Here is a 20,997-nt window from a genome sequence, read left to right on the forward strand (position 1 = left end):
TAGTCCCTCTATGGATGGGCCCCTGGCCTGGAGGCAGCAGTCCCTCTATGGAGGGGCCCCTGGACTGGAAGTAGCCGTCTTCCAAGGAGGGGCTCCTGGATTGGAGTTAGCAGTCTCTCTTTTGAGGACCTCCATAGAGAGACTGCTACCTCCAGTCCAGGGGCCTTTCCATAGGGAGACTGCTACCTCAAGTCCAGGGGGCCCCTTCATAGAGAGATTGCCACCTCCAGTCCAGGAGCCCTTCATAGGAAGACTGCTACCTCTAGTTCAGGGCCCCCTCCACAGGGAGACTGCTAGCTACCTCCAGTCCAGCGGGCCCCTTTATAGAGAAATTGCCACCTCCAGTCTAGGGGCCCCTTAACAGAGAGATTGCCACCTCCAGTCCAGGGGCCCCTTCATGGAGAGATTGATACCTCCAGTCCAGGGGCCCCCCCATAGGGAGATTGCTACATTCAGTCCAACCTTCAGTCTAGTCCATAGATTGCCACGTTTACCTCTAGCAACCAAGTAACTGATAATGATGAACAGTGACCAATATTAACCCATCAGTGAGCAATAACGATGTGCATTAATCTCTTGCAACCAATCAGCAAGCAGAAATGTGCCGTAACATCTAGCAACCAATCAGCAAGCTGTAATGATGTGCTGTAACCCCTAGCAACCAATCAGTAAGCTGTAATGATATGCTGTAACCACTGGCAACCAATCGCAATTGTTGCCTGATCTGCTGTAGTAAACTGATTTTGAGTCTAGCTGCTATTTATTGTCTCAGATGAGGTGGAGAGTGAAATTGCATAGAGAATGTTTGCCCAGGGTCCAATTAAAGATGACCTTGTATGTGATCCCAGCACAGGGGGACCCATATGTTGCACCTATATGGGCCCCTCCAGAAATGGAGGTTGTAGTAGATGAGTGCCCTCGTTGTATTACATTGTATCTCTTTGTATTACACTGTGGGGTTTATTTACTAAAGGAAAATCCACTTTGCACTACAAGTGCACTTGGAAATGCAGTTGCTGTAGATCTGAGGGGGACATGCAAGGAAAATAAAAAACAGCATTTTTGCTTGCACATGATTGGATGATAAAATCAGCAGAGCTTCCCCTGATTTCAGATCTTCAGCAACTGCACTTCCAAGTGCACTTGCAGTGCAAAGTGGATTTGTCTGTATTAAATCAACCCCCCTGTGTGTCATTGTGTCTCGTTCTATCACATTCTATCTCATTCCTAGCAGAGAACTTATCCTAGCAGAGTGCAGCCAACACATTCCCCCGAGGCCACGCCCAGCGCTGCTGTCACTGAGACTCCGCCCACCCGGCTCCAGCAACCAGTAAGATTCTTTGTCTCTCCTCTCCCTGTCCGCGGCCCCCGTGTCCCCGCCCCTCCACATGACAGACGTCCAGCTCCTCAGTGCGGGTCGGTGCTGCCCCTCCCCCTCCTCCTCCTCCCCCTCCCACATCGGCGCTTTAAATCCGGGGCCGGCGCTCAGTGTGCGGGGATAGCGGGCGGTATGATCCGGGGCTGAGTGTGGGGATCGGTGTGAAGGAAGGAGCGGCACACCGGGTGAGTAGAGAGGACGATGAATGGGCAGGGGGCGGGGGCACCGGGGATCCTTCATTCATCACTGCAGGTGCCTGATCCGGGGGGTGATGGCTGCCTCCAGGCGGCACACCATGCTCGTCCTCCCGGTGATGAGTGCAGAGCTCCGGTATATGGCGGTGTGATGATGATGATGATGTGTGATGAGATGTGGGGGGAAGGGGGACGGATCTCCTCCCTGAAGTCATTATAGAGAAGATGAAGATGTCTATTGCATCAGAAAGTCTTCACAGCACAGCAAGGGACACATGAGGGGGGGACAGGCTATGATGTCACAGTCTCTCTGACGTCATCACACTTCTCCTATAACCATCATATTGTCATGTCTAGAGATGGAGGATATTATATGTCTGCTCTGCACCGTCCCCATTTCCTGAGCCCCCCATCCTGTGCCTAGTGAGGGGTCAGTGTAGGTCAGGATGGGGGGGGGGATTTATTATAGAACTCCGCAAAGTGATGGATGGCGCTCTCTTTCTACCATCTCCGGGATCCTTTTTTTTTTTACAAAGAGTTAAAAAGTGACGACAAAAAAAGAAAGTTGTTCTATTGTAGCGTATCAATTCTTAGATGTGGTGGCTGCATCCGCTTCTTTTAAAGACTTTAGTTTTATTCCCCCTATTCAGGCAGTGTGTGTGATCACTTTTTTATTTTTTTCAGCTTCCTTTAAGCAGAACTCCGGGAAAACTTTTTTTCCATGTCCTTGTTGCTGATCTCCTACCTTCACTGACTATTCCATCCATGTTCTTCTGAGCTCTGTAGTTCCTCTGCAATAGCCTGCTGATCTTGAAGAAAAAAAACATTTCTGCCCTGTGATTTCCTGTCTGTAAGACCGCTGCCTGCTTTTCCTCCTCTACCCTCAGCCAGCGGTCCTGTCACCTCCCATTGTAAAGTGGAGGGCCACCCTGAAAAAAAAAAAAATCACCAAAAATCCTAAAAAAAAAAATAAATTTGAAAAAAATTTTTTTTGAAACGTACCTAAACCCTTGTTGCTAGGCAGTCTTCCTAATCTGCCTCTTCCGCGGCTTGTTCTGCTCCTCGGTGAGCAGCCCCGTTTGTCTTCTAGGAACCGTGTGTGTTCCCAGAACACCACGGGGCCATTCACAGAGCGCCGCTCGCGCGTGCGCAGTGGGAAACTGGCAGTGAAGCCGCAAGGCTCCACTGCCTGTTTCCCTTACTTAGGCTGGCGGTGCCGGGACCCGAGAGTCGAGGGACGGGTCGGCCTTGGGCCGCTGACATCGTGGGCACCCAGGACAGGTAAGTACTTATTTAAAGTCAGCAGCTAAAGTGTTAGCAGCTGCTGACTTTTCAATTTTTTTTTTTTTTTTTGGACGGAATCCCGCTTTAAGTTCCCTAAAAGCAAACATGGACTTCTGTCTCGGCTTACTGTAGTGGGCGGAGGGGTCTCACAACCCCCGGTCTGTATCCCCCATTGAGGTGCTTTCCTCTGCTCCCTGCCAGCATCGCCCCCCTCTCGCCCGCCATCTTTCACTGCAGAGCGGGGATCATTACAAGACACCAGGCCAGCGGGGGATACAGATCTTGTATATAAAATGCTGATCGCTGTAACGTCCCGCCTCCTAGACAGGCATTGGACCAGTGTGATGTCAATCACAAAGCCGGGCTAGGAGGCGGGACATTACGGTGATCAGCATTTTATATACAAGATCTGTCACAGCCCGAGATCCCCCGCTCTGTCACCCGGCCGGTGTCTCGTAATGATCCCCGCTCTGCACATATGGGCTCTGATGAATGACATTACCTTGAAGGGTAAAAAGAGGGGGAAAAAAAAGTCCAGTGGTTTACAACTGCTTTAAAGAATATTTCCAGGCATGGCAAGACATCACTCTACCCCTCATCCAATCCGAGAACACTTTGCATTTATTCTGAAAATGCCTGTACACTTTATAAAGATTCTTTTCAGATCTGGTACACAGGATTTTTACACAGTCCAGCATGAAGCATGTAAATAGGCTATTAGACTGATGCCCCTGGGAGCTTGAAATCAGACATAGACACCACTACTCCATTCATCTCCCTTGCTGAGCGGCCCATTTCCTGTCTTCACAAAGCATCAGGCCAGCTGCTCAGCCCGGGACCCAGAAGCCAGTACAGATCACAGGAGTAGTATTTTCTACTTCAGTCCTTTCCAGATTCCAGGGACTTTGGCCAAATATGGTATACAGCAGTGACGGTGAACCTTGGCTCTCCAGATGTTTTGGCACTACATTTCCCATGATTCTCATGCACTCTGCAGTGTAGGTGAGCATCATGGGAAATGTAGTGCCAAAACATCTGGAGTGCCAAGGTTCGCCATCACTGCTATACAGTATACATAGTTGCATTGATCCTGCTTGGACTAATATATAACTATGTAAAAATAAAGTATACCGCACCTGAAATTCATCTTTAAAAAGTCTTAGCAGGAGTTTGGCTTTATTTTTAGTCAAGTCCATCTAAATCTGCTAGTGCATCCAAAACCACCCTCTCCCCAGATTAACAATACTGCTGTCCAAAGGTGTCTCCATTGCTCCTCCGTCCAAAAAAAAAAATGCAAGCACCACAGTTAGGGGTTGGTAAGCTGCGTTATAATATTTTTGTTTTTGAGTAATACAGCTTTCAAAGTGGCTGTAAGTGGTTCTGAAGGCAGAGGTTTTTTTTTTTGTTTATCTTAATGAATTCTGTGCATTAAGATAAACAAAAAAAAAACCTGTGTGCAGCAGCCGCCCCTGACACTTACCTGAGCCCCATCTCGATCCAGCGATGTTGCATTAGAGACTCGGCTGTCTGGGACTCTCCCTCCTGACTGGCTGAGACACACAGTGGGAGCTAATCGATCAAAGTCAATGAGCCAATAAGAGAGAAGGGTGGGGCCAAGCAGCAGCTCTGTGTCTGAATGGTGCCTCCATGGCAAGCTGCTTGCTGTGGGTGCACTGAGCAGGAGGGAGGAGCCTGGAGCTCCGGCAAGGGACCCAAGAAGAGGAGGATCTGTGCAAAACCACTGCAACAGAGCAGGTAAGTGTGACATGTTTGTTTTGAAACAAACAAAAAAAAAGACTTTAGTATAATTTTAAGATTTTTTTTTTTTTTTTTTTTTTTTTTTTTTACCTTAAAGGAGTTGTAAGGTCTCAAGGTTTTTCACCTTAATGCATTCATGTGTAAGCTATCTGCTTGCTCCTCATACGGGCATGCAGATGCACACTCCTAGGAAGAGAGAATGAGCTACTAAAGTGCTCAACCGCACCATGGTAGTTTATTGAAACTATATGCCAACAGCTGCAAGGCTGCCAGTACTTTTAGTTTCCCATTCACAGAACTCTGAATGAATGACATGGCTAGGTGGGTGGGGCACGGCCAGGTTTTTTTTTTTTTTTTCAGCGACAGTGAGTTTGGGGAGAAGACCCCTGGCTTGCTGTCACTAGAGGCAGCGGATCGGGGAGACGTTGCAGGAGTGGGAACATTTTGCATCTTCCACCCTAAGAACGGGTGTAACGTTCCCAAAGGTGAACTTTTTCTTTAAAGTGATTGTAAAGTCTAGTTTAAAAAAAAACAAACGTTCTACTTGCCTCCTCTGTGCAGTTGGTTTTGCACAGAGCAGCCCAGATCCTCCTCTTCTCGGGTTCCTCTTTGCTGCTCCCGGCCCCTCCCTCCTATTGAGTGCCCCCTCAGCAAGCAGCTCTCTATGGGGGCACCCGAGCCAAGTCATAGCTCTGTGTATCCATTCAGACACAGAGCCCTGACCTCTGATTGGCTGACTGACTTCAGGAGCCAATGGCGGTGCTGCTGTGTCTCAGCCAGTCAGGAGTGTCCTGGATGGCTTAGAGAGATGGGGCTCTGGTAAGTAATTGGGGGGGGGGGGGGGGTGCTGGAGAGGCTGCTGCACACAAGAAGGTTTTATTATATTGTAAAGCTCTAAGGAGCAGGGCCCTCTGATTCCTATTGTATTGTATTTGTACTGTCTACCCTCAAGTTGTAAAGCGCTACATAAACTGTTGGCGCTATATAAATACTGTAGAATAATAATAATAATTATATTAATACATAGAATGTATTGAGATAAAAAGCCTTTTGCCTTTACAGCTCCTTTAAGGCGGGGCTTGTGCAGTCTCATGGAACTTGTGTCCACTCCTTGAGGAGGTAAGTGGACATTAAATGGACATGCAAAATAAATTGCACGTCCATTTAAATCCTCCATGCTATCCGACCATGGGGGCCATCCTAGCGTCGGTGTATTCAGGGGAAGTGAAAGACATCAAAGCCGGTCCCAGTCTTTTCACTAGAGCGTATAAACCTTACATGACTTTCAGTCTACATATATTGAGTACCATGAAAAGTTCCCATATATTTGTGTATGCTGTATATGGAGGATGTGGTAATTGTGCTTGTTCAGTAATGTTGACATTTTGTAGCTTCTCCAAGTCACTTCAGTTCCTGACTTAGCGACGCTACAAAACCTCTTCAGCTTTACAGAACAAGTGAATGTGAATGTGACTACTTGTAGCTTTTTTTGTAGTTTTGGATAGATTGGGGAATCTGTCACATTTTTATTGTCGGTGTTCCTAATGGGAAGATTTGTCTGTTGACCTTTAAAACTGAGAAACTGATGGGAATGCAAACATTTAAGTTTCTCCCCAGAACAAGGGAGATTAAATCTTCCAAAGGAGAGACCTTTTCTTAGGATGACTATCTAAGAGGTAGCTGTTGGCTGGCCTGCCTGCTATGTTCACAGCATGGCAGGAGCACCGCGCACGGGTTTGTCCCTTCGGTATCGGATCGCTGCACTGCCCCCGCCCTCCTTACTGACTCTGGACAAGAGTTAAGAAGCAGGTGATTGGTTGCGACGCAGTGGGGCAGAGGACCAGTCTGTGATGGGGGGGGGGGAAGGACTGGTCTGTGATTGGGGTGGGGGGGGAGGACTGGTCTGTGATTGGGGTGGGGGGGGAATTACCAGTCTGATATGAGGAGGGGCAGTCTGAGAAATGGGGGGGGGGGGGGGGCAGTCTGTGATTGAGGGGGGGACAGTCTGTGATTGGTGGTGGTGGGGGGGGCCATTCTGTGATATGGGGTCTGAGATGAGGGACCTGTGACGTGCACAGGAGGCTGCGATGTGGAGGATATCATGTGGAGTCATAGCAACCAATATGACACTCGGAGCTCGGCTAGAAGAAAACTTTTCTGGCCGGACCCCTGTGAAATTTTAATTCACTACCCCTGATCTAGAAGAACCAAATGATGCATTGGGGTTGATTTACTAAAACTGGAGAGTACAAAATCTGCTGCAGCTCCACATAGAAACCAATTAGCTTCCAGTTTTTTGTCAAAGCCTAATTGAAAAAGTTAGAAACTGGCTACCATGCACAGCTGCACCAGATTGTGCACTATCCAATTTTTAGTAAATCAACCCCATTGTTTCTTTTTATCCCAGCTCTGAGCAATGTTGTGATCTTTGCTGGTGTTCTTTCAAAGTGCCTTCTGTCAGAAAATACACGCGCAGTACGGAATGGCTCTCCAGCTAAATTCGCGATCAGCTGCTGTTGCGTCACCATAGCGCATGCGCACACCGTAGGAGGCATTTTTCGACGGGAGACAGTATTTAATGACCAGAATTGCAAGCTATGCAAACAGCGGAGGGAGACTGTATTTGTCAGATTGTGTTGCATGGCGGGTTTGGTGTGTTGCAGGGTGGGTTTTGCCTGTGTCTAAGGGAGGGTTGCAACACAGACAAAACACGCCCTTCAACGCACCCAAATACTGTCTCCCATCAAAAAATGCCTCCTACGGTATGCGCTATGGTGATGTAACGGCAGCTGATCGGCTGGATAACCGTTCCGTACTGCACATGCGTGGGCACTTTTTGACGGAGGGCACTATTCGATAGAACACCTTCTTCCCTTTTTTTTTTTTTTTTTTTTAAGCTCTGAGCAGAGAATGGCTCTGCACTTGTTACAAGAATCACAGAAATGCCGGCTTAAGATCGTGAGGGGGATTGAATCTCTATCTCTCTATCTCTCTCTATCTCTCTCTATCTCTCTCTCTCTATCTCTCTCTATCTCTCTCTCTCTATCTCTCTCTCTCTATCTCTCTCTATCTCTCTCTCTCTATCTCTCTCTCTCTATCTCTCTCTCTCTATCTCTCTCTCTCTATCTCTCTCTATCTCTCTCTCTCTATCTCTCTCTCTCTATCTCTCTCTCTCTATCTCTCTCTCTCTATCTCTCTCTATCTCTCTCTATCTCTCTCTCTATCTCTCTCTCTATCTCTCTCTCTATCTCTCTCTCTATCTCTCTCTCTATCTCTCTCTATCTCTCTCTCTCTCTCTCTCTCTCTATCTCTCTCTATCTCTCTCTATCTCTCTCTATCTCTCTCTATCTCTCTCTATCTCTCTCTATCTCTCTCTATCTCTCTCTATCTCTCTCTATCTCTCTCTATCTCTCTCTATCTCTCTCTATCTCTCTCTATCTCTCTCTATCTCTCTCTATCTCTCTCTATCTCTCTCTATCTCTCTCTATCTCTCTCTATCTCTCTCTATCTCTCTCTATCTCTATCTCGATTCAATCCCCCTCACAGTAACGCGTCATGTTAGAGCTGCACGATTAATCGTTAAAAAAAAAATATAGTTATATATTGTGCAGCTCTAACATGACGCGTTACTGTTGCTTTGCTTCAAAACTGAAGCCTTATGTCGAGTTAGAAGCACTTCAGCTCCTTCCATTCAAATCTATGGTACGGCATGCGGTTGCAGCGCCGTAGTACATTACAGTTAGTAATAGGCGAGTTTGTGGTGTGGTTTTTAATGCCCAAAAAACGCATTGTTTTTTTTTTTTTGCAATCTAATACCCATTAAACGCTTATCAACCGCACCTACTAACGCTAAAGGTGTGTTTGATAAGTGTCAGTATTTTGAGGAGGTGTGAACAAGCTCTAAGACCGCAAGAGTAGGAAAAGCTTGTCAGCAGGACACAGACTGCAAAAATGACCCTGATGGGGTATTGATTATTCTTCTACTCTATCCACAACTAAAGTGTTTTGGCTATAGAGACACTTTAAGAAAGTTAAAGACAGAGATCATCTACAGTGAATGATGTGATTCATTTGTGGCATCTATTGCAATGTGTAGTAAAAAATATTGAATATTTATTTTTTTTTCTTCAGTGTTCATATTCAATGTGTGAATGCTGAAAGCCAAGTCTTTGAGGTTGTTTGCTGATCATTGAATGAATGAATACAGGATATTGTATACTGCATGCTGGGAGATCTCCATCACTGAAGGCATGTTTATTTTCATTGGTCGGATCTGACCTGTGCTTTTACAAACCTCTGATTTGTGTGTGAGTAAGGGTCATGTGAATGACTCCACATGTAGGAGAGAGTGCAAGGGTCCGCTGTGCACAAACAAGATCCTGGACCCCCTTGTCTCCAAAAATGTGTAAAATTTGTAAAACTTTGTAGGTAACTGTAAAACAATTAATGTCGGTATTACTTTATTTTGCAAAGGTCAGAAAGTTATTTTATGTGATTACAATAAAAATTAAATAAATGACTGCATACTAATAACATGAACACCTACAATCACTATATACAGTATGGCACAAACAAATACACTCCAATGACTGAATACTAACCGCACTAACAAAGTAAAACAAATCTATATATGTATATATGTGTATGTATGTCTATATATAACTATATATTGACCCCTCCACACTCCGACCGCCCTAGCGTTAGCGATAAATCGCTGCTAGTTTTAGCGGCACTGTGTGGGTGGGAGCCAGGGCGCTTTTAACCCAAAAGAAGGGGGTTAACAAGGGGTTAAATTGTTAGTAGTGAAGCATTGACAGTTAACTCAATCTAACAAATATGTGATGTGAACTCTTGTGGTAGGTAAATCTAGTTAATCACTCCTTATAGATAACCATCAAAATAAAAATAAATATAAAGTGACTTCAGTGCATAAACCAATTGAACTTTACTGGGTGTAACCTCAAGGCTAAAAGCAATCGCTCTGCAATGCCCCTAGTCATCCAGCGATCGCCACACTCTTCACACTGTGTTAAATCCGCAGCAATAGAAAATAGGTGTATACACATCCAATATAAATAATGATCCAAAACATAGTGTATTAATAACTTGTGTCTCAAGGCTGGACACCGAACACACAAATCTAAACAACAATATAATGGTGCATGTCCATCAATACAAGTACTTATATAAAAAGTCCTTTTTGTGAGGTAGTGCACAATATACCTACACACTTAGTGGTGATTATTCATAGAAATAGGTGACAATCTTGCTCCCTCATCACCTCCGTGCTCTCTAGCCTCTCACCTCAGGTAAGTATTAAATCAGCATAGCCTATGGTTCCTTGGACGGTGTACTGGCGTGTAGTCACCTCTTGGGGTCCTCTATAGTTGTTTCCGATCTGCTCTCACATATGTTGTGTCTCCGTTTTCTCCCAGGGGGTTCCCTCTAATGTCCTCTCAAAGGGGTGTATATATAAAGGAAGAAGAGCGCTCTTAGTGTAGTAACTTAGAATGAATTTATTAAAATCAAAACATCATACAGTGCACTCACATTAAAAAGCCCAGTAACGGTGTATATCCACAAGCTCCACGCTAGTTCCACAATCGCGTCACTTCCGGTATGCCTCCACTCACGCCCTACGCGTTACATCATGGTCATGTGACTTCATCAGGGGAAGTGTGACCGTGATGTAGGGCGTGAGTGGAGGCATACCGGAAGTGACGCAATTGTGGAACGAGCTCGGACTTCCGAGAGACCGGGACGCAGGTCCTGAAAGGTGCCAAATGTGGCACCGGAAGGGGGGGGACAGATAAGCAAAAGTTCCACTTCTGAGTGCAACGCCGCTTTTAAGATACGCTAATAATTTTGTTTTATTCAGCATGAAATGGAGTTTAGTTATGTAGCATGAGGCTGTATATTCTGCAATATTTACATTTTTGGTAAACTCATTCAATGGATGCAAGCTGAGATAACATGCACTGCATTGATGGATTCACACAGTTTCGCTTTAACCATGAGATAAAACACAGTTCAGGAATATTCCTTTATCCCATTGTTTTGCAAATCTATGTACACTACAAACTGATTGCATTAGTTCTGATATCGCTGTTTTACTAACCTGACAGCTTATTATTCTAAATCGGAAACCTTCATTTTGTTTGCAAATATTAAAAAATTCTGACTACCAGCAAGAATAAGTCCTTACATTTAAAGAGCACCAGTCACTTCAGATCCATCATGGCAGCGCCTGTTAGCGGGCATCCCCCTCACCTGCTTCCGCCACGTCCTTTACCTTGTGTCGCTGCCGCATCACCAGCTGTCCCATTGTAGTGAATGGGACTGTTGGTGAGTCAACAGCAGGTCAGAGGAGGAGCCACTGTGGGACAGAGGACAGTTGCTCTTTAAAAATGTTGATTTAACCACTTACGGACCGCCCGCTACATCGGTACTTTCAAGAGGAATATCGTTGTTATGGCAGCAGCTAGCGGGCGCTCTGCTCTCAAATAAGTGGTCTCTGCGGCGGATTCACTGCAAGATCACTTTTTTAACGGAGCTGCCGGCATGTTAGGCATGGAAATGAGTGAGGGGAAAATGGCCCCCTCCTGTCTCCATTCCATTGCAGGGCGGAAGCGACGTCAAAACATCACTTCTGCCTCTAGCTCTTAACCACTTGCTGTCCTCCCACCGTCAAATGTTGGCTGGGCGATGTGGCTCTCATTCTGGGTGGACGGGGGCACGCGGCGTGGCGATTGCTGCCGTGCAGTGTTGCTAGGACGCGAAGCAACCCCGATCTGTGTAAAGAGCCGCCAATCACATCAAGAGTGTCCAATTGTACCCGGTAACATGTAAACACGGAGATGCCAGTAATCGGCGCTCTTTGCCTCACACTGACCGTGTGAGGAGAGGAGAGCCGATCAGCGGCATTTCCTCACAGGGGACAGCTAGGTATGTAATTGGGGCACTGATCATCAGTGCCCTGATTACAATTAAGTGCCAGCAATCGGTGGCCATTAGTGATGCCAGTCAGTGCTGCCCATCACTGCTGTCCATCAATCCCCCCTATCTGTGCCACATATCAGTGCCCATAAGTGCGGCATATTCGTGCCACCTCATCAGCGCCCATCAGGACGTCGGTTTTGTTTGGGAGCCATGTTGCACGACCGCGCAATTGTCAGTTAAAGCAACGCAGTGCCGAATCACAAAAAGTGCTCTGGTCTTTGGACAGCCAAATGGTCCGGGGCTTAAAAGACCAAAAATTTTGAAAGGGGGGAAAAAAAAAAATTATTGTATTTTAGTGTAAATATGAGATCTGAGGTCTTTTTGACGCCAGATCTCATATTAGAGGTCCTGTTATGGTTTTCTTTTTTCTATTACAAGGGATGTTTACATTCCTTGTAATAGGAATAAAAGTGACACAATTCTTTATAAAAAGAACAAACAAAAAAAACAGTGTTGAAATAAGAAAAAAAAAAAAAAAAATTTTTAAACCGCCGAGCTTGCGTGCAGAAGCGAACACATACGTGAGTATCGCCCGCATATGAAAACAGTGTTCAAACCACACATGTGAGGTATCGGAGCGAGAGCAATAATTCTAGCCCTAGACCTCCACTGCAACTCAAAACATGCAACCTGTAGAATTTTTATTTATTTTTTTCTACGTCTCCTATGGAGATTTTTAAGGGTAAAAGTTTGTCGCCATTCCACGAGCGGGCGCAATTTTGAAGCGTGACATGTTTGCTATCAATTTACTCGGCGTAACATCTTTCACAATATAAAAAAAATTGTGCTAACTTCACTGTTGTCTTATTTTTTAATTCAAAAAGTGTATTTTTTTTTCCAAAAAAGTGCCCTTGTAAGGCCGCTGCGCAAATACGGTGTGACAAAGTATTGCAACGACCGCCATTTTATTCTCTAGGGTGTTGGAACCCGCAAAAATTGTGTATGTGTGTATATATATATATATATATATATATATATATATATATATATATATATATATATATATATATATATATATATATATATATATATATATATATATATATATATATATATATATATATATATATATATATATATATATATATATATATATATATATATATATATATATATAGTATATGTGTGTGATTTTCTAGCGGAAAAAATGTTTTAAACTTGTAAACACCAAATCTCAGAGGCTTGGTCCTTTAAGTGGTTAAATCCAGTCTTTTTTACTATGATTTAAAGGGGTTGTAAACCCTCAGTTTTTCACCTTAAAGCGTTTGTATCCTCTTGCATATTTTTACCTACAGGTAAGCCTATAGTGTGGCTTACCTGTAGGTAAAATGAATATATCTCCTAAACCTGTACGGTTTAGGAGATGCTCACCTTGCATGCAGCCACTGACGTCAGCGGTGCATGTGCTCTGAATGTGCGGCGGATGCTGCCTGAAAATCAGAGTTTCTTGCCGGATCGGAGGACTCCCGCGCAGGAGTGACGTAATCGTGGCTCTGGCCACGCACCGCACCGGAGCCGTGAACCCGGATGAAACGCAGAGGCAACATGTCAGCTCCCCCCCCCCCCCCCCCCCTTTTACTTGAACCCGATCTTTCCATCGAATGAGCCCAGCCGCTGTCTCGGGCCCTCGTTGGACAGATTGGTAGCAGCAGGAGCCATTGCTGTTAATCAAATTCAGTGACACAGGGCAGAGTCTGGGTCAATGGATGCAGCAGCAGGACTCAGGAGCACGCCTGTACAAGTGCCCCCTTGGAAAGCAGGGAGGAGCCAGGAGCGCCGCTGGGGGACCCCAGAAGAGGACCGGGGCTGTTCTTTGCAAAACCCTTGCACAGAGGAGGCAAGTATAACATGTTGTTTTTTTTTTAAATTTTTTATTCAAATCCACCCTGCTACAACTACTGGATCCTTTAAACTCCTCGTAGGCTGTGCTCCTGAGTCAGCTAAAATGCATTTATTTTCACGTTTAATGGGCACTGTTCTGCTGAAAATGAACATTCAGTGTGCTGGTTTTATAATGGACTTTACTGATAATTTCCATGCAGCCGCTGTATTGTTCACGGGAACTTTGTTTACTGCAATTTGATTGGCTCTTCAAAATCATGTTCATTGAACTGTATGGTAAACAAGGGTTTGAGTACACTGCCACTTGGATAAATGTGGGTTTTGCTGATGCAGGGGATTAGGCTGATAATAGTCCGTGTGGATTTGACCATTCAGTCTGGTCACTTTATAGTGTAAATGCTCAAACAATCATTCTACAAGACTGATCTATTTCATGTGGGGGGGGGCAGGTTGATGACTTCAGCAAATATTGGATGGGATTTGTTGTGATGGGGCTGCTGGCACGTGTATGATAATTAGTGTCTGTTGTATGGGACCGTCCTGCCAAAGTTTGTGTGGTGTTGAAAACAATTCAAAAAACCGTGGCGGGTATTAACCCAGAACGGCTTTGGCCTACGGTGGCATCAAGCAAGTGTTTAGGCAGAACCTGGTGTCTGGGCATCGGGAGCCGTGCTTTGTACAAATGGCTGAAGGCCTGTTGAAATGCGTATTTGCAAATTGATTGCCTGCTCACTTTATAACGGATTGGCAACATTCAACTGCTTATGTGTTGTCCAAAGTGCAGGCACAGAAAGTTTTGTAAATCAATAAACGCTGAAGTTTGGTTCCTAGCTATGTGGCCAACATCCTCAGTTAACCACTTAACCTCCGGAAGTTTTATCCCCCTTCATGACCAGGCCATTTTTTTGTGATCCGACGCTGTTACTTTAACTGACAATTGCGCAGTCTTACGACGCTGTACCCACTGCATATATTTGGTCAAAAAAATTGCAAAAAGCATGTATTGATTGGTTTGCATGAATGTTTTACAGCTTCTACAAACTATGGGATATTTTTATTTATTACTAGTAATGGCGGCGATCAGGGACATATAGCGGGACTGCGATATTGCGGCAGACAAATAGGACACCTAACTAACATCTCTTGACACTACAGCGATCAGTGCTTAAAAAAAATTAAATAATGCACTGTCGCTGTACTAATGACACTGGCTTCTGAAGGGGTTAGCTGTGTGCCTAGGTTGTGCCTGCTCACTGTGAGGGAGGTGCTTTTGACTAGGGGAAGGCAAAGATTGGTGTTCCTGCTTTGCAGAAACACAGGATCAATGCCTTCTCTTCTGACAGACCGACAATCTGCCTTGTTTACATAGGCAGATTGTCATTCTGCCTGTGTAATTGGCAAGTACTGGCGGACATCGAGTCCGGTACCCGTCGCTGGGCTCCTGCTGTGTATAATTCTAGCGGGAGTGTGTCACCGGTGGGGCACACCCCAGACCCGGAAGTGTCAGATCACAAAATGTGATCTGGTGCAGAGTGGCCGCTCTGCTGCAGTATATCTATGGTGGTCATTCGTTAAGTGGTTACATTTATATGTAAAGGGAAATCATAATTTTGTTTTAGTTTTGGATCAATCTTCTCTTCAAATTAAAAAAAAAAAAAAAAGATAGTTTGACATTTACAACATAATACAGAGTTCTTCCTATAAGGACACCTGTTTAGGTGACAACTAAGAGGGGAATTCCCTTTCCTTTGGGAGATTTTCTTTAACTTCCTGTTCGTATCTGGGACAGGAGGCGATGGGAAATCTGCACAACTGTATTTGGACAGCAAAAAATAACCAACGTCTGCAACGTTCTCAAATCTAAAGAAACTGTGTATGTGGGGTGGGGGGTTATATTTCTGTTGTAGGAGGAGCAGGCATACTAGGCAAAAATGTAAGCAGATATGTTGGCTTTGGCATTCCAACAGTAACTCCTGCAGATTAGTGATCTGCTGATACTGTCCAAAAATGGCGATTTGTTCTAAACACAAAAAGTTTGACTTAACTGCTTGCTGACCAGCCACTGCAGTTTTACTGTGGCAGAATGGCACGGCTGGGCAAAACTACGTTATCTTACGTCGCTTCGCCTTTTGACCACTAGGGGCGCTCACCCGCAGTGTGTGCCCAAAGCCGATGCGAGTGTCTGGCGGGCGCAATGACCGCCGGGCATCTGCGATCGCTTGTGACAGTGCAAGAACCGGGATCTGTTTGTAAACACACAAATCCTGGTTCTTTTAGGGGAGAGGAGACAGATTGTGTGATCATACAAAGTATGAACACTGATCTCTCTCCTCCTCGAGTCAGTCCCAGCCCCCCTACAGCTAGAACACATCTAGGGAACATAGTTAACCCCTTGATCACCCCCTAGTGTTAACCCCTTTCCTGCCAGTGACATTCATACAGTAATCAGTGAATTTCTATAGCACTGATCGATTGTATAATTGTCAATGGTCCCAAAAATGTGTCAAGTGTCCAATTTGTCCGCCGCAATATCGCAGGCCCAGTAAAAATCGCAGATCACCATTATTACTAGTAAAAAAAAAAAAAAAAAATATAATAAAAATGCCATAAATCTATCCCCTAGTTTGCAGACGCTATAACTTTTGCGTAAACCAATCAATAGACGCTTATTGTGGGTTTTTTTTTTCCAAAATTGTTGCTCTTTTGTTTTATAGCGCAAAAAATAAAAACTGCAGAGTTGATCAAATGCCACCAAAACTGTATTTGGGGGGGAAAAAAAGGACGTAACTTTTGATTGTGTACAGTTTCACACAACCACGCAATTGTCAGTTAAAGCGACGCAGTGCCGTATCCCAAAAAATGGCCTGGGCATTGAGCAGCCAAATCTTCCGGGTCTGAAGTGGTTAAAGCAATACTAAACACAGTTTTATTTACCCTTTATTAACCCTTCTATTCTGTATGTAGATGATGGCACTGTAATTATTTTAATAATAAAAAATCATGTCTAATATACAATGGTCACATGACCCAGCTCTTTCCCAGCCTGTCTGCAGGCAAACGGTGGCAGGAGGAGTGTCTAGTCCTCTGCTGCTGGTCACATGTTCAAAATACAAAAATACAGCCTTTGAAATACAGACTAAAAATATGAATAAACGTTTTTAAATTGGCATACAAATCTATATATGAAATTAAATCTTTATTATTTTGTGGAAATAACATGGTGGCACGGACAGATTTCTGACAGTCAGACTGTCACGCCCCCTCCAGCCTGTGTCTTAGAATAAGAGGGAGGTGAAGCCTTCCTTGATCCAGATGTAATATCCCGCCCCCATTGTGTTTTTAGCTGGTTAGTGGGCATGGAGGAGGGAGGGAGTGGGCTGTCATTTACCACTGTGTATACATCCACATGTGTGACTCTATAGGGAGGATATGCTCAGCATAGAAACTCACTGAAAACTGAGCATGTGCAGAGTTGCCACCATAGCTACAAAATCCCTCTCAGAGGAACAATGGCAATATATTCTGAAGTCAGTCCCACTAGTATCTTTACCCTCCCAAAAAATGATCACAACTGTAGTTGCTGCATAAACAATTTCTGCGGCGTAGAATAGGGTCTGTTTGGTAGACATTCAGATGACCATTGTCCCAGGCGTGGGGGCTAACTCATTCATATGATGTGGCTGTGTCCTAAACTACATGGGTGCTGGGAGGCAATTCTCCATACTTTTGAATACTGTTTTTAAGCTGTTTTTGCTTATTGGGCTATATGGATGAAGAGCTTGTTTCTCTCTACCATGCAGCTCCTGGTGCTTCATTGTCTTTTTTTTCAAGCTAGGAAACTCATAGCTCAAAGATGGCTAGTGCCCCTTCTGCCTTCCCATTCTGATTTTAATACAAGTAGTAAATGATGCCATACTAAAATAAAAATATATCTATACCAAACAAGGGGGTCCAAAAAAGTTGATAAGCTTTGAGAGCCTTGGTTGGGTACCCCAGAACTGAGACCCCAAACACTGGTAATGGACAGACTACTAGGGTAGTCTAGGCATTCCCTACATTGTTTTCATTACTATACCATTGACTGGAGACTGAAATCACTCTAATTAGTTATTAGGCCTGTTGTCCTTGGAATGATGTCCCTCATGTTGTAAAACGCTTTATAGTGGATGGTAAGCAGTCACCTTGACAGCATGGGCAGATGAACTAAGTAGTCCTAGACAAATGACCAGACTTCAGCCAAGAGGGTTGGATATATGTTTCTTTATTGCATATTGTCAAATATTATGACTTTTTTTTTTTTTTTTTTTTTTTTTTTTTTTACATGTTTTGTTCTGAACGCAATTGTATAGTGTCATTATACAGCTTCGACAGCACACTGCGTTTGTTTATACTTTGATATTGCTGATATTTGTTTTGGGTTCTAGGTCTCTACTGTTGGAGACCTTGATATTTTTTTCTTTTGATCTGTTAAAAAAAAAAAAAAAAAAAATTCCGCTGGGAGGCTTTTTGGTGACCTCTGGTAGGTGGTTGGGACAGGCTTTGTAATTGACAGCTTGGTGAGCTGTTGATTTACAGCCCATAGCAGTAGGTTCCGGCGATGGCCATGCTGTGCCAAAAGCCTGGTGTAGATCTAATAAGTGCTTAGACCTCATGCTATGGGGGTCCTGGTAAGGACTCGAGTTCTCTGTAAGGTAAATGTGTCCAGTAGGCAATTTGGTCCACGTATCTGCCCAAAAATGAGTTTTGTGACTGGCTTTACCGAACACAAATCGGTCAACATACCTTGCCTGGAAAGGTTGAAGTGCCGTCTATCTTGAAAAAAGAATGCAGGTTATATTTGTTTCCCTTTTTAATAGAGAAACCGGAGGCACTCAAACTGGCAAAAGCTGTATACAAAGACTTTTTTTTTTTTTTCAGTAATTTATTTTTTTTCTACTTTTGAGATTATTTATTTTTTGCTGCTCTATTTGCTCCAATGTACTTTGGGTTTGTTCATAAAAAAATATCTTGGAGTCTGCTTGTTGGTTTCTAAGACCATGCCATAAGCAAATGAGCATTTTACTTTTCTATAATGAATGGCTGCTAACAAGTAGGCACTGCCTACGGGGCTGTTTGTTTTGGATGGCCGGGGGAAGCTTTTCCTTTTTAGAAATCGCAATCTGTATCCTTTCTTGCCAAATGTGCCTGTTTATGAATATACAGAGGTTGGAATGCAAATACAAGCAAGCCTGTTTTTTGTATCTACACCGCTAACAAAGTGTAGACGGAAGTGACCTTATTTTAGAACACCTGGAACTTTTTATATTTTCGCACCACAAATAATAATGCCATGTAAATTGTGTTTAGCTAATAATACAAACTACAGTAACAAGCAGTTATTTCTTTATGTTGGTTCCTCCAAAGAGAAGGTTGAAGGGTTACTGCACTCTACCTATCCTTTTCTGTTTTATATTGTATTATTTACACTGAAGGCTTCATTCTCCCTTGAGCTGAGCATCTTGGGTCATTTGCTCAGGCTTGCAGATATTTTTTGCTTTTAGTGTTTTTTTTTTTTTTTTTGGCAAATAGCTAGTTACTTGAAAGAGCAAGAAGCCCAATTTCCACTGAAGTCTATCGGGGTCAGATAACACTTGTACTTAAAAGGCTTGTGTACTTTTTCAAATTACAAGCTGCAAGTGACCCTATGCTCAGTTTTGAGCAGTCACAATTGAAAATCATGGGATTTTAGATGTTGAATGGGGCTAAACTCCAAGCTGCAAAATACAGAGCTGAAATGCTTCACTTGCTTATTTGCCAAAAATGTGTTCTGTTCTGGGGTTGAAAAACCAGCTGCTGCTGTAGCAGGACTATCACGGACCAGCAGGATAGGTACACAGGCAGTCACCCTGGCGAATGAAGTACTAACCTGTGTTCATCAGAGCTCCTGATGGAGATAAATGTTGCTGCATGTTAGTACCAGGTTGTAGTCCTCAGGATCGTCCCACCAGGAGGTGAGCAAGCCGGGGTCCAGAAGCGAATAAGCGGCTAAGGATCAAACAGAAATGTAGCCAGTAAACAAGCCAAAGGTTTGCAACGAGTAGTTGCAGGTTTGGATCAGGCAGAAGCGTAGTTGAGGAACAAGCCAAGGGGTGATAACGAGTGGTAGCACAATATGAAAGGCTGCAGGTAGTCAAGGCACAAGGCAGGGTTGTCCCATTGATCAGACAGGGTACTATTCGGTAGCTCAGCGAGAAGAGTCATTGCCAGACAGAGCAGAGGTCCTAGGTTCAATTCCCTGGGTCCCAGGCCCTGACAGGTGGATGGGGGAATCACTCCCGCTGTGTGCTATTGTATATTCTGACAGCAGGGAGACTTTTCCCCCACAGTCAGAATATCATGATCCGTGCTACGGCTATAGCCGATAGACTGGTTGTAGACAAGTCGATAGATACATCAACTTGTGTACAATCAGCCGGCCCATACATGAATCACAAATCGGCCAGTCCCTGCTGAGCCATCTGAATTTCTATCCATATATGGGCTGCCCTTAGGTCAGGGGTCTTCAAACTATGGCCCTCCAGTTGTTCAGGAACTACAATTCCCATCATGCCTAGCCATGTCTGTGAATGTCAGTTTTACAATGCCTCATGGGATGTGTAGTTCCGCAACAGCTGGAGAGCCGTAGTTTGAAGATTCCTGCCTTAGGTTATTGGACACCAAAGGGATACAACTGATAAGGATTGTACTGGTTTCTGACTAACTTAAAATACACAGTCCTGGCTGGAGAAATTGACATCACACTTCCCATGACCAGGAGACCACAATCTTGGCTGCAAAATGTTGTTCTGGGAATTGGCGGCATGGATTGGGTGTAGCCAGTTCTTTACACCAAAACGGACACCAGGTTTGTTTTTTTTTTTTTTTTTTTTTTTTTTTTTTTTTTTTTTGAATGCTTTCCAAAGTTATCGAAGTGTACAGTGTTGGACAATTTTTTTGTATGCAGGGTCTACTTTAAGTAGAACTTGGTCCACAAGTATCTGGTGTTACAGTTTGATCCATCATCATCAGAGAACTGCCTTGCTGGCTGATGAGTAATTCCAACATCACTCTGCAGACTTTAACTCTCCTATGCGCTGGATCCAAGATCTGTAGGCACTGCACTACAGGGGGTCCCCTAGTTACAAACATCCGACTTACAAACGACTCCTACTTACAAACGGAGGCAGACAACAGGAAGTGAGAGGAAATCTACCCCTAGGAAGGGAAATTCACTCCTGTAAGAGCTATTTTGGGGAAAAGGTACCTCCACTGATGCTTTATTACCAAGGCTTGTATCCGCAACAACCCAAAATTTTCAAAATCCAATTGTCATTGGGACAGAAAGTGAGGTGAAATCTTCTGAACAGGGGCACACACAGTAAAACAAATGTTACAGGGGTGTTAACCCTTCCCTATGCTATCCAAAAAGCTTAATTGTTTTTTTGGCTGGAGCTACACTTAAAAAATGTACCTGTTCCGACTTACAAACAGATTCAACTTAAGAACAAACCTATAGTCCCTAAC

General features: G+C 44.1%; 1 protein-coding gene across 1 annotated transcript in view; it reads left to right on the top strand.

Annotated features, from left to right (window-relative positions):
• Positions 1 to 1,432: 1,432 nt before the first annotated feature.
• OSGIN2 (oxidative stress induced growth inhibitor family member 2) overlaps positions 1,433 to 20,997 on the top strand; it is a 41,395-nt gene continuing 21,830 nt past the window's right edge. The window contains exon 1 of the mRNA XM_073631924.1: positions 1,433 to 1,563. The gene's annotated coding sequence lies outside the window, so the exon portion shown is untranslated. The remainder of the gene's footprint in view (positions 1,564 to 20,997) is intronic.

This window comes from Aquarana catesbeiana, linkage group LG05, assembly GCF_042186555.1.
Source record: "Aquarana catesbeiana isolate 2022-GZ linkage group LG05, ASM4218655v1, whole genome shotgun sequence".
Lineage (NCBI taxonomy): Eukaryota > Metazoa > Chordata > Amphibia > Anura > Ranidae > Aquarana > Aquarana catesbeiana.